This window comes from Neopelma chrysocephalum, unplaced genomic scaffold, assembly GCF_003984885.1.
Source record: "Neopelma chrysocephalum unplaced genomic scaffold, ASM398488v2 Primary Assembly neopelma1_43, whole genome shotgun sequence".
NCBI classification, from domain to species: Eukaryota; Metazoa; Chordata; class Aves; order Passeriformes; family Pipridae; genus Neopelma; species Neopelma chrysocephalum.
In genome coordinates, this window is record NW_020897702.1 from 4,093,027 (window position 1) to 4,107,650 (window position 14,624).

Below are 14,624 nucleotides of genomic sequence, written 5' to 3' on the forward strand. Positions count from 1 at the left end.
ATATTTAACATGTATTGCTGTGGATGGTTGGTTTCTTCAATTGTATTTACTTCCTCATTTAGTTGCATTTAGTTCAGTGTGAAGTAGGAAGTGAACCTTAGAGACTGTAATGGGGGCCAATGAATTAATTACCAGAAAGCTATCAGCTAAAATGACTTCCGCAAAGAATGACTTGTGAAGCTTCTCTTCAAGATCTAAGTCTTTCAGGAAAACTGTTCTGATACAGTTTCCAAGATAAATGTAAATAGATGGATTTTATTCTCTTAAGTTAGAAGGTAGTTTTGTATAGATAATCAGTTAATGTCGAACACATGGTACATGACTCAAGCATTACCACTGGACCTTTACATTTATTTCCATTTGTCTTGATACAATTCTTTCAAACTTTAAATTTAAAAAGTTGCTTTTAAAAAATACATGGAAGTGCTTCTCCTTTTTCCCTGTCTCTTCATTTTTCTCAGAAACAGTCACTTCATTCTATCCCTCCTTTTGGACAAACAGAGCAAGTCCTTTCTTAAGTGAAAACCAGTGTAGAAAATATCAGTGTCACAGGTGTAAGTCTCAGAATATTAAGTGTGATCAGTGTAGAAGGCTTCAATAGAAAATCTGTGTCAGTGTTAGCTATCTCTTTCCTGCTAACATTGTGTGGGTAATATCCCTCTTTTGAATTTAGAAAGATGGCATAATTCAGGGAACAAAGAAACAAAGAATTTATTTGGTGTGCTGGGTCCTTCTCTCACAGAGTTTTTTGGGGAGAAAGACCCTATGGGCATACAACTTATACCTTTTATAGTTTTCCAAAATCCCACCCTTCTCAGATAAGTTTTAATGTATTCCTTTTTACCTAAAAAGGTTTCTTTTCTCTGAAAAGGGGCTTTCCCTTTATCCCAATTGGCTGCAAGCCATTTCCTGTCAAAGGTGATGGATCTTCCTTTGTTCTTAGCCCAAGGAGAAAAGGAACCTCATGTACAAAATGACCCTAAAAGATTTAAGTTTTAAGAATTTTGTCATTTTTCTTATCCCACCGAAAGAGACCCTGATACCCAAGTTCAACTCTTGGAACTTGGATATCTTACAACTTCACAAGATGCCTATTTATAAAAAAAATAAATTTTATTTCTCATAATTGTATGTATTAATAATGAAGTGAATGTGGGTCTGTCTTTCTCTAAAAATGTTTTTCTGGACATGTTTGAGTTGGATGTACAACCTGCAGTTTTATGCATTAAAAATGTAATTGTATAGTTTCATGAGCAATTAAAATACTTGTGACTGTTTAAAAACCCAAACAACTCTACAAACCCTTTATTTTACGTAAAAATATCTAATCTCTTAAAAGAGATGTATTTATAATTCACAAGCACTTAATGCTTTTATGGAAAGGGGAAGCAATCAGTGTTATTTCAAGAAATTAAATATTTGTTTTGTGTTTTGTGCTGCTTTCATACTTGAACGTGTGCAAAGGGGAAAACATTTTGGTTAGTAATACAGTTCTATGCTAGAGCATACGTCAAGTGTTAAAAAAAAAACAAAACTAAAGAAGCTAGCATAAAAATATATTAAAATTCCTGAGGTACCGTTGGAATGACTGAAAGTTGTTCTCCTTACTAAGCAGTCTAGATCAGAAACTGTAAGGTCTTTAAAATACGCTAATTTTGGAGACTGGTGGTTCAGAAGTTTTATTCTCTACACAGAGAACAATTGCCTGTGGAAACCACTGGTGAAAAATATTTGTTGTTCTTTTTCTTAAGCTCAAACTAAGAGCATGTACTTAGGATGGTGCTTTTACACCCCTTTCCAGGGACAATATGTCTAACTACAACTATTTGAAGTGTGCATAGGTACAGCACAGCTTTCAAAGTGGAAATGGAAAGCTTTCTCAGGTTGAGGCTTATGCCTTTGGCCTGTTGTCATGAACTTATGCTTCCATCTGTTAATCTTACTGCTTTGCTTATAGGATAATTTTTTCCCCATATGTAGTTCCCAGTGTTTCTGTCTGCACTGGATTTTGTGCAGGAGACCAATCCTATGACAGCATATGTGTGTTTTTGGAGAGACAGAAGGGGATGGAAGGGGATCCATTTAGCACCTTGTCATCTTTAATCTTTTTGGTTTTCCTCTTAATGCTTTTCTACGAAGCAATAATAGCTCTTTAGGAGAATTTGTTTGGCTCCAACTTGTTGTTAGGAAGCAGCAGAAGCAGCAGCCTGGGGAGCTGCAAGTCAAACTTCCAGGTTCCCCCCACAAGCACATGGAAATGATGCAGAGTCCTCACTTGCACCTTCTTCTATTGAATCAGTGTTAGTTGGACACTCAGCATCCATTCAGAGCTTAGTTTGTTGAGAGAGGGGAAAAAAAAATAATTAAAAATAATTATGACTTTGTGTCATGTGGTTTTAATGTCAGTTATACTTCCTTCCTTGATGAAACAAACAGTATAATAACAAGGGAGTGCCATTGTATTTTCCTCTGGAAAGCTTGGAAGTCTTTAACTGGTGCGTGTCTGTGAATATAGCTTGTGAAGCAGAGAAGTAGGATGAAATACACTTTTGATTTATGTCTCTATAGTAATTTAGCCTACTGCAAGCACCTTCCCTCTGTGCAAGTGCTGTTACCAAAGCACAAAAGAAATAATTAGAAGGCAAGAAACATTTGGGTTTGTGTTGCAATTTGCAAAGTTCTGAATAAATGTGTTTTCTCTGTATGTATGTGCATGTGTTTTATAGTAGTGATTATCAGTATTTAAAGATCGATCGAAGTTATGCTCTTTCAAACTTCCCAGTGCACCTTAGACTTAGTGCACTTGTATTTGACTGAAATTTTATCCATACACAGAAATATCATAATATGAACTATGTTTCCTATTAAACATTGACTGAGAAAATAATGGGTTCTAAGTAGCTATGAATTGTTATTAACCCTTAAATTCAAGGAGATTTGAGAAGTTCAGGTATATGGAAGGGTAAAAATGCTGTTTTGGGGGTAAAGGCTTACTTTTTCTTGGTGAAATACGATGGTTCAAAATAGACCAAAATTGAGTGGACCACGTCCTGAATTACTTCCTTTTTGGATCTGAAAATCATGCTTAATCGTTTGTTTGAGGTAAGAAAAAGGACGGGGAAAATGCTGTAGGAGTTAATAACTGTATAAATTGTTTGTGTACAGTGAGGCAGGTTAATGGTAAGATTTAAAGAGCACAGAGGATGTGCGAGGTAAGCATTCAGTAGAATTTACTAGTTTGTTTTAATGAGACAAAAGATGTAATTTAGTAAGAATAATCATGAAAATTATTGACATGACTTACGTCAGACAGAGCTGTTAATTTTCAAGAGCCAAAACCAGTCACAGAAGGCAGGGAAACATCCTTCAGTTATGGCACTCTGGAACTGAGACTCCCCATGAAGGTTTTACTTCTTTCTCTCAGATATCCAGAACAGGTTTGTGACAAAGTAAGACTCTATCTGCAAGTTAGTATTCTCCATAGGGAGATTTTATACTGAGAAGTAATACTGTAATTAATAATTATGGAAGTGTTTAAAGGTATACAGACTTTACCCTTTTGTTTATTGAACAGAAGTTTTAATGGGAAAAGATAAAGTGCCATTTGTAAAAATGCTAATAATATATGACTTGTGAAGGAACTATCTCAGAAATTTTAGAGAAGTTTAAACTTGTGAGCTGATAAGCATTCTAGAATGTAAGATTGAAATAGTGTCTTAATTTTCTTTTATCTTTGTGAAAGTGCAAATTATTAATACTGTCAATAGACTAACACTATTAGTAAAAGTGAGTTCTACAGATAATGTATCTTAATTTTTCACAGTGGCATCGCATGTGAGTTATTTTTCATTATAATGCGGCCAGATTGACTTAGTATATGTATGATGCTTAAAAAAACAGTGTTTTTTAGCAACACTAGTCACTTTTTTATTACTTAATCTATTTTCTTACATGCACTTCTGTTTGTTCACTGTTTTGGAGTTTCAGATAATTTGCCCTTCTCTTGCACTGATTTTTATAGAATATCGTTATGGAGACTTTTTTTTATGAAGACTTATTGTTTTGATATTTAGTGTGTTGAAGGTTGGTTCTGTTATGTTAATCTGTTCTATTTCCCAATATAATGTATATAACTGTGTAAAATGTAAGTGATATTACATTTAATAATGTAAGGATTTTAGTTTATTATTATAGATGAAGTCTATTCTCTTCACGTTTAAAGAAAGGGAAATGGATTGTGGAGAACAGATGTGTTCTCAGTTCCAGGGTATGGATGGGTACAAGATTGTAAGGTCTGTGCTGCTTAACACAGAGCATACATGTGACCTTTCCTACATTGTTTTGAGAAGATGACACCAAGGCTTTTGAGATTTGACTGTTGGCAGGTAATCAAGATAATGGTCTCTTCTTCAGAGAGCAAATAGTACCCTGATGACTTTACTGACGCACTTGGGGAGGAAGGTGAATGTGATCATCTGGTTCAGTGCTTGCATATAAAGCTAATTAAACTTTTTAATCCTACCTTTGAGGCATGTATTGGAAAGGTCCAAAATACCATGGGTTTTGAAGAAAGGAGTTCTGCTTACAAGAGGAGTCTGTTACAATTCTCTGTGCTGCAGTTTTTAAAATGTGAAACAAGTTTTTGCCAGGATAGAATATAATCTTTGATACTTGCTTTAAAGTTTCTGATTTAAAGTTTTTGGCTGAGGTACTTTGGGCAAGCTTTTATTGGGGACATATCATGTTAGGTATATTTAACTGCTCTTTCTGTGAAAGGTTTGCAACTCAAGAGGCTCAGTTGATTAATACCTTGATTTTACTTATTTTTAACGGAATATTTGTGTAATGAATATTTGCGGACAGTTACTTTTCATGGCCTAGAGCCTCATAGGCTTCATGTAGCTTTGCAAAGTTTGTAGCTAATGGCCATCAGTCTCATTCCATGCCACGTCCATCAGTGTTGTACTTGATTTTCTTCCTTTTGCTGCTGTTCTGTTTCCTTTGCTGATGTTATTCCTGTGCTCTTTGCAGTCTGGAACTGGGGTAGACTCAGTTTTTTGTGGGTTTTTTGTTTCTATTTTTTTCTATTTGTGTTTTTCCTTGGATTTGTTTGGTTTTTTCCCAGGGAGACAGTTTCTGAGTTCTATAAGTTTTTGTAGCCTGTCATCTTGTCCCACTTCTGCATTTCCTTTGTTGTTCCTCTCTGTACTGCCTTGTCTAGTTGCTTTGTGTTGGTTTCAAACTTTATTGAAAAATCTTAAATTTTAAAAAAAAATGTTTTCTGAGCATCACTTACAGTTTAGACTAAAACAGAACTGAACTGTCCCAGGTGGTACTCACCTGTTATAGCTGACACTCTAAATGTATTCCCCAGATGACAAGATTGAATGTTCTTATAATGTGGTGATGTTTAGATCCTAGACAGTATGTGGCAGTGTACACTTAACCAGCTACTCAGATCCTTGATTTGTCATGTAAACACTACATAGTGTTCATGAAACACTTATTTTGTATAATTTGGTAGGCTGTTTATTATAAGTAAACAGTCTGTTGAAGTAATCAGTGAAATAGTAATATGCATATGAGAATTCATTATGTTTGTTGAAAAGTAATTTCAGAATGAGAATGTTACTATGAAAAGCAGATGATGCCATAGTTGTGTCTGGCACCACTAAAGGACAGTATCACTGGTCACAGGTTGTTGCTGATTGACTCTCTGCTGAATAGTCGCTCAAGCCGTGGGTAGCTTAAGACAATAGTTTTCTTGATAGCTGTTTTGTATGACAAATGCACTCTTCTTTCTAAATGCCAGATTCCCCTTTCAACTTTGTATAATGATTTGTCTCCCAAACTGTTAGGGAAGAATGAAATAGATCAGACTATGTGGATTTTCATTCTCTTCCTATGAAGCAGCTGTATTTTTCTATACTGTCTTGTGTATAAGTGCTAGACTCTTTGTAAGAAAGGATTATATCTACAGTTCTACTACTGTGCTGTAATTTTGACTTGATAATTAGCTAGAAAACGAGTTGGCTGAAAACTAGAAACTTTTGAACCATGCGACCATTAACATCAAGTTGTATGCACAGAACTGTCATTCAATCAATATATGCATACATATTTCCCCCCCAAAAGATTCATACTAAGGAATGTTGTGTCTCCTGACAGCTTCCTAAATTCTGTTCTTATCCTCTTCTCTTCAAAAGCATAGCTCCATTAACTTTCATTATGTCATGACAGGAAATGCAAAGCTATGGCATCTTTCTTTTCTGTAACAAAAAGATGATTTCTTTGTTTTTACATAATGATTTTTGTTACAACTTGGTCATCATAGCTGGCATGGACATCTACCCACAACTCCTGAGTTGAGCATGTTGAATCCTAATAGGAAAGACAACCTTCTGGCTTGTCTTTCTGAGAGGTTGCCATTTCTCATAACACCAAAGTAATGCTTCAATTGAGATAAATACAAAGGTTTAGTAATCATCTGTGAAATAATTGTCCTTTAACTATAGTTATTTATAACCAGTGGTACCAGTGAGATTTTTCACAACATGATTAGTTGATGCTATCTCTCTAGACTGTCGTGCTTTTTTCATTAGTGAAAATAGGATGAGAGAGTCTTTAAGACCCATTGTAATATTTGTGGAACTATTAATAAAGCATCTTAGTTTTAAATCAACATCTACCCTGTAAAAGAACTGTAGCCTGGAAGCATAAGAAGCAGCTATCCTAAAAAACTAGCAGTCTGAGTACACAAGAAACAAAGAGGAGAAAAGAGTGATGGGTCATCTCCACGTCTTGGAGAACTCAGACATGCGAAGGTGGTGAGTAGTAACTACTTGCTGTATTGACCACATGTGCTGAAAACATGAGAACAGGAAAGTTTAGGATTTGGAATATGACTTAAGTCTAAAATGATTTTATTCTGGCAAAAGTCACAATGTATGAGGAGAAAAGCCTGTTAAATGATGTATTTTCCTGTTGCCTATGTATATAGATTCAAAAAAATTAGTTCAGGGAAGTAATACAAATTCCTTTTTGCTTTAAAGGTAAGAACTGTGGATGCTTTGGGGAGCTTTCAATGACATACCTCTGTGGTCCATACATAGTGTTTTGTAAACCATAATTAAGGTGCAAGCTAGCACACATGTTGCCCCAGATTCACAGAAGCCAGCCTTACTCACTACTTTGACACAGAGCAGATGGCTTGTTATCATGTAGTTGTTGATGCAGTAAGAACTGACAGCCATGGCTGGTGTTGCTTATATTCACTACCGATTAAAAGACAGTATTGCCTTCACAAGAAGGCAACACTGTTCTCTCCTCCTGGTAAGGTTTTAGTGACATCCTAGACCAAGAGGATGTTTATGCTTAGAATATCAATTGGATCTTAAATCTGTGCTTTTTGTATTTGTATGAAGATAGATTTTTCTGGAGGGCTGGAATGAAGCATTTTTATGTAATTCAATGCTTTTTGTGTAGACTCTGGGCATACAAGATAAGATAGGAAAATGATACTAAATGTGTGTTCTCTAAAAAAGCTTTTCTTACCAATTCATTTTTTTTCTTCCTTTTCACTATAATCTGATTTTCTTTGAAGAAAAATCTTTTGTGGTTGAAAAAGGTTAAGATACCTTGCCAGGCAGACACAGCCTGTTTTGGAAGGACTTGGTTACTCTGGTGGCAAGTACTTCACAAAACCATGTGGTAATCATACAGGGATAGTGCATCAGGAACTAGATCATCCGAGGAAGTTGAGCAGCAAGTTAACAACTGTTACATTGTATGTTTCTAACTATAGAAGGCTTAACAATCCTGGAGAAGAGGAGACCAAAATGAAAAGGCAGCTTTAACTCCTTTGGTCATTAGTAGGCAATCTGGACGTGCTAGTGTTCTTCATGGTGGAGATAGGATAAGAATTACTATTAGGCTGCCAGCTGGTTGGAAGAACACAAGCACTTTGCTGGCATGCAGTAAAAGAAAGGTTAATAAGCTGTACCTTTTAGTGTTCAACAGTGAATGTAAAGCATAGCAAATAACTGGATCAGATCTTATTTGTGATATCATTCCATTAACTTCAGTCAGTTGACTTCAGCAGGCTTAGCTTGGGGATGCATTAGTGCCATAATGTTTAAATAGAAGAAAAACATGTAAGCTTTCTGTAAACATGGCTTACATTTTTGTTGAACATTAAGGGTAACTCATTGGGGAAGGAAAAAATGGAAGGTAAAGAGTGTTCATTATTGTGTACTGAGAAGTACAGGCATAGGTCAAGCTGTTTGCTCTTGAAGAGTTGTATTCTGAATAAATTGGATCAGCATCAAAATCCTTGATCTTTTATCACATAATTCAGTGTTTTCTCTGGGCTATTTTAGGATGAAAACAATTAGAAAAGGTTGCATTCTCATTCATATCTGAGTTGCTTACTTTTGCTAGAGTAAATGAGCTCTGGTCATAGAAACATCCATTTTGATTAAAATGTGAACTATATTTTGCATCAGAGACAATATATATATATATATAAAATGCCCTGTCTCTTGCCTTTAATTATCACAGCTCAGTGATTTAGATAGCATTTTGGAATGGCAAAACTTTGGCTGACTGCCATGATACACAGTAAGCCCAGAGAAGCTAGGAATTGGTAGCTATTAATAAAAATTTAATTTTATGGTGTTCCCTAAATACCGTAAGTGAAGCAAAATACATCTCTAAGTCAAAGTGCAACTCTTTGCCTCTTTAATGTTTTAAAAGATAATTAAGATTTTTTTCCATTTTGTTTTTGACATGTATTCTCAAGGCCTTAAAAATTGAATACTTTGGTGCTGGCCAAGTTACAGAATCATACAAGATGAAGGACCTATCAGCAGAGTCCTAGAATGAGACACTTCAAACTTAACCTCCTATTGCTGATATTTCCATTGGGATATAGGTCCTGAAAAATCTTAGGGAAGTTTTTTTTATTCTTATTAGTAGCTCAGAGTTGATATGAGGGGACTTCCAGGGGACCATGTGACTCTTTATTTGTTTTTAGGGAGTGGCCTTTTTTCCTAAGAATTTCTCAAGCTGTGTCTAGTTTAAGTGGCAAATAGTATTTATATTAGCTATAATCTTCTACTTAGTCACAGTGTGTTTTTTGTATGGTAAACTGTATTAAAAACCAGATAATGCAACAGTTACTGCAAGAGAAAAGAGAAGACAAAATTGGATTTAGAAGGTTGTTTCGTTGCTCTTGTATTATTTTTCTTCTGCTCCAAATCAGGCTATTTTTATACTTGATTGTCATTGTCCCTTTCTGGGGGCCTGAGGAGTAGCACATTTTAAAAATAGGCTTTACAGTGGAGATTAATTTGTTTCTGAGAAAAAGTATAATCTCATGCTATACTCTTCATGAGTAAGATCTCATGAATCCTTATGCTCTCATAACTAAGGGTTAGACCTTTTATTTCCAGGACAGTGGAGTGATTTTTTGGTGGAGTTGTTTGTTTGTTTGTTTGTTTGTGTTTGTTTGTGTTTTATTGGGTTTGTTTTGTTTTGTGGGTTTTTTTCTCCTTTTATATAAATGCATTTTTTCCTTATTTAAAGATTTTCCAAGAAATTTTCTGAATTGGCTAGTTACTTGTGTCTTGGCACTTACACATTCATATACATAAATATATACACTGACTTTTGAGTGATCCTTAATTGCTGTTCCTGTCTCACATGGTAGAAAGTAGAAACAGAGGGAAGGGCAGTTAAACTTCTGCAGTAAAGATTAGCACAGGAATGCAGAGAGCTCAATGCATCTTTATTATGTTTAGGTAACTTAATATGAAAAATCACTTTTTAAAACTCCATTTAAAAACTAACAAAAACATTAAAAACCCCCAACATTCAAAAAACAAAATCCCACTTTTCTCCTGAAAATTAGTATGTGGAAGTAGATGATATCCATGAACATATGCTGCTTGCAATTATAATTGTTTTGATTGTTCCAGTAAATAGCAGCTCCCTTTAAATGTTCTTTTTTTTCCATGTATTTTCAACATTTTCTTTGTTTTCAATTTTTTTTTCTTCAGTGAACTTCAGTTTTTGTCAAATTAAAGGTGATGTTTGTTTTCATCCAGCCTATAACTGGAAGATTATTTTCAGCTTTACATATGGTCTTACTGACCTGTTTGGGTTATAAAATTTTAATACCTCCCAGTCTAGGTAATATTCTAGGAACGTGGGTTAAATCAAATTGAGCCTTACAAAAATTGGTTAAAGGTAAGAAGAAATAATTGATTGGGGATTATGAAGGGATGGAGGGTATCTGCTTACCCCTTGGACTTGGAAAAGTAGCTATGTATGGAACTGGTTCCATATATATGGAATTGTATGTTCTCCTTTGTTAGCAGCAACAGTAAGTCTTCACTTTCAAATTGGAGATTTTAGGCATTTCACAAAATAAGTATTCACAGTCTTGCTGGTCTTGCATCAGTCTTTTCAAAGATGACATTGAACTCTCCTAAATAATATTTTTAAACATTATGTAAATAGTCTATAGAATACATTAGAACAAATGTTGAGTTATATCAGAATTAAATCCAAATTTAAGTAAGTGCCTGAAAGTATCATTATTCATGTTTGCGTGATGAACTTCTAAGCTTTAAATACCAACTGATAGGAGAGGATGAAAATAAGGTTATCCAGGGGCAGTTCTTGAGAAGACGTGGCAGGATGGTAACAGAGATGGTACATACTGATTTCCCTTTTAAATTCTGGAGTCAAATGTTGGGATATGTGTCATTAAAAGATATTTTTACATAGACAGAGATCAAAAATATAGAAAGAGACACCTTCTTTTCTCTCTCCTACTCACACTCCTTCCCACTTCAGAAAGAAAATGTGGAATGCTCTTCTCTGCTATTATTTTATGTAAGTTCCGAAGAAGTCATACAAAAGCCTGTGTTGGTGCTTCACCACTAACTCCATGTGCTACAGGCCAGGGACCCCCAGGATATTTCGCACCAGCATGGTCTGGTTCCAGTGTTACTGGGAGTCCCTCCTGAGAGCAGAGGCTCCGTAGTTATTGAACCACCTCAATGTGGCCATTGGCAGCAGAGCTAATTGGTTTGGCCTGCAAGCACAAACTTCTCATGTGTGCATTGACATTTGATGCATTTTTACTATTATTTCCAATCTTGTGTTGGGAAATGACTGGCTCAGCATGGTATGCTGCTTGCTAAAATGGTCTCTACCAAAATTTTATGTTAATCTAAGTATATCAATTTCTCTGTTTTTTTCACTTTAGTTCTCAGTGAAAATACACTTACTCCAGCACTGGGTTGAAAGGATGATCTTTGAAAACAGCAAGCCTGAATGCCACGTGGTTTACTTTCTGCTTTTTTTGGCTACCTATTTGTGTTAAGTTTCATGGTCTTCTGGAATGTGTTAAAGACATAGTCTTCTGTGTGTTGCAATTTGCACATTATGATTCTGAGGGACTTAGACAATTATAACCTGTGCAGGGTGAAACTGCCTTGTCTGTGGCTAATGAGTAATCATAGAAGGTCTTTCTCTGAATCTTCCCTGTCAGAGTGGATTCTCTTGGGAGCCAGCAGGAGACAAGTTAATTCTGTACCCTATGATTAAAGGATGTACTTGGGATACAGTAGCCAAAATTCCATTTGACCTCAGAAGACCAGGTACTTGAGTACTTGCATTATTTCAGTTAATGGATTGCATCTGTTTTCTTGTACTGCTGGGAGGGAAATTATTCCTGGGTGGACATTTATTTCATTAAATCATGGAAAAATATTTTACTGATAGAACCTCAAAAAAAAAAGTTATTATTCTGATTTTACTGTCATATTAAAACTGATTTTCAGTGAAAATTCTTAGTTCTTAATTAGCTCCAGCAGACACTTTGGTATGTTGTGTTCACCTCTCTCCTCTCCAAAATAACCCCAAAAAACCAAACTGAACAACTAAAAAAACAACCCAGCCTCGTTCCAGGAATGCAAACAGTCAGGATAGTAAAGGAAAAGGTATGTAAACTTCACTGAAATCCATTGTATTTTACTGGTTATTTTTCATAGTATCTGTATTAATTTATTTTGAAGAACAGTGCTTCCTAGAGATTTCTTCTTAAAAGATAAACCTGGAACTCATAGGAGGATATTGCCATTGTTCCTGTGTTCTTTGAACTGAAGTGAGGAAATGGATGAAGTGTGACCAAGCACTAGGATTTTAAGTTCAAGAATGTCATGGTTTCCATAGAAACAGCTAGTTCTGTCATAGCTACCGAGTTAAATGCTTATAGGATTTTGCCTTTTTTCCACCTCTAAATGAAATTTGCTTTATTTTGGTTTTCTCTTTTCCTTCACTTCAAACTTCTGAAATTTGCTAACCTAATTTTTAGCAGTGCAATGTTGCCTTAGGTGTTCCTTGTTTGAGAAAGCAGTTGCATATAGTAACACTTTTTTTCATGTGGTAGTAATCTAAAGGTGAATGTGTCTTCGGAACAGGCTATGAAGTTCACCTCAGTCCTGAATAGAGTGATGCAGGTGCTGTCACAGTTTCCTGGTGTCATGTTGGGATTGCCCTACTTTCACAAGTGGTGTGGCTTTGAATGAGTGATGCAGCTCTGCCAGCCAGCAGGCAATGGAACTTGTCTTCATTCACAGGGACAATTTATGTTTCTTCTCGTGTTCCATGACAATTGTTTTTTCATGGTACGAAATAAGTTTATAATGGATGCAAGGCACTATAAAGGTAGAGTAAAGCCCCTTTTTGCATCTAAAGGTAAATACAGGGGTTCTGAGTGTTGCCAAGTGTAAATTTTAGGGGTTCAGTTGAGCAAGTGTGGTTAACTTACCTGTATTTCTTATAAAGTATCTGGTGAAAATAGGTGTCTAGAAGTGTGATTCTTAAGAAATATAGTTTTATTTATTTTACCAAGTCACTCTGGAACAAGAGTCCAGGATCAGGGATCTCTTCTCTCTCATTGAGAATGCTCGCCCTGTTGGGCTACAAATTCATACTTTTACTCACTTGCTTCCTTACCTTATGCTCCTTAGTCCCTCTATCAGCTAGTTTCTTGGCCGAGAAGGAGCTAATGTTATTATTCTACATGTTAAATTCCCAGAAAGTTCTGGAAATCTTCAGAAGGCTGCTTGCGGAAATGAGTTAGATTCAATGATCATGAGCTGATACAGCTAGAATCAAATGGAAGAATAAACAAAGTAGGAGTATACAATAAAGCCTTTGATTTCAAGGAGGAAGATGCTGATTAAACTAAATGTACTGGGTTAGTAATAGGGAGAGTATATGAAGAATTTATGTGTTTGGTGTTTCTTCAGGTCAGAGAGATTAAAGTTATAAAAGTTATAAAGTTATAAAACATCTGCATGCTAAATGAGTGAAAAGATGTGAAGAGAGACTTTGAATTTGACAGTTGTATAACCATCTCAGGAAGGATGTTGAGAAGGAGCAGAGCAGAAATAATGGAATAAAATTCACAATATATGTTTACCCAAGTTAGATTATGACAGACAGACTCATTAGCCCATTTTCTTTGGAAGGAGATTGTTTTCCAGATGAGGGAAATGCAGAAGTGTACTCTCTCTGGACTTCAGTGAGTAGTTGATGTTGAGTAGGAAGGGATCCATTTGGGAAGGCAGGGCTTGAAAAAGTGTGTGACTTGGGTGGAGAAGATGGTAAGGTACAGTGTTCAATGTGGAAGTGTCAGGCTGGCACTGTTATGCTTAGTGGAATTCTTTAAAGATAATTTTGGGACCAGCTGTCTTTCTGATGTTTTCTTTTGTGCCACTGACATAAGGAAAATCAGTATGCCCATGAAATTTGTTGATGATGAAAATTTGGAAGCACCAGTAGGACAGATGATGATCACGGTGTAGTATAGAAAAGATTGGATTATCTCAAAGACTGAATTAGTAGGAACAAAATTAATTGTATTAATATGAAAATATCCTGTGCATCATGAGTGGTTAAATGCTATATTTTGTAATGCAAACTTGAAGGCTTATGTCATGGAAACAACTGGACTAGAGCAGAGCATTGCGAGATTACTGCATTGCAAATGTGAAACAGTTGTGATGTTTGTATTGAAAACAGAGAGGCTTTTGCAGTCAATTTAAGGAGGTTCTAGTATCATTTTATAAATTCCTGAAATACCATGTAGAATTCTAATTATACATACTTAAGAAAGATTCATCAAGACTAAAGCAGGTATGGGTTAAAGAGAATTGTAGAATCATTCACTTTGGAAAGGACCTTGAGAAATTTTCTAGCCCAACCTCCTGCTGGAAGCAGGGTCACCTCTGAATTCAGAACAGATTGCTTGGGGCTTTGTCAGTTGGATCTTGAAAATCCGCTAGAGCAGAGCTTCCAAAGCATCTCTGGGTGACTACTGTTTTGATGTCCTCAGGGCGAAAACTTTTTACCTTATCACAGTTCAAATCCTCTTGTTTCCATATATGAAACAAGATTTCTGTCTTGGACCTCAGCAAAGAGGTCATTGTTGTGGTTATTTAGGCATTGGAAGGCTGCTAATAGGTGCCCACTTAGGCCTCCAGGCCTACCCAAGCCCAGTTTCTTTGATCTCTGTTGATGTGCTTCAGAACTTTGAAGACAGTGAT

General features: G+C 35.8%; 1 protein-coding gene across 1 annotated transcript in view; it reads left to right on the forward strand.

Moving 5' to 3' along the window:
• UBL3 (ubiquitin like 3) overlaps positions 1-14,624 on the forward strand; it is a 56,441-nt gene that overhangs the window by 25,685 nt on the left and 16,132 nt on the right. The gene's annotated exons all lie outside the window — the stretch shown is intronic.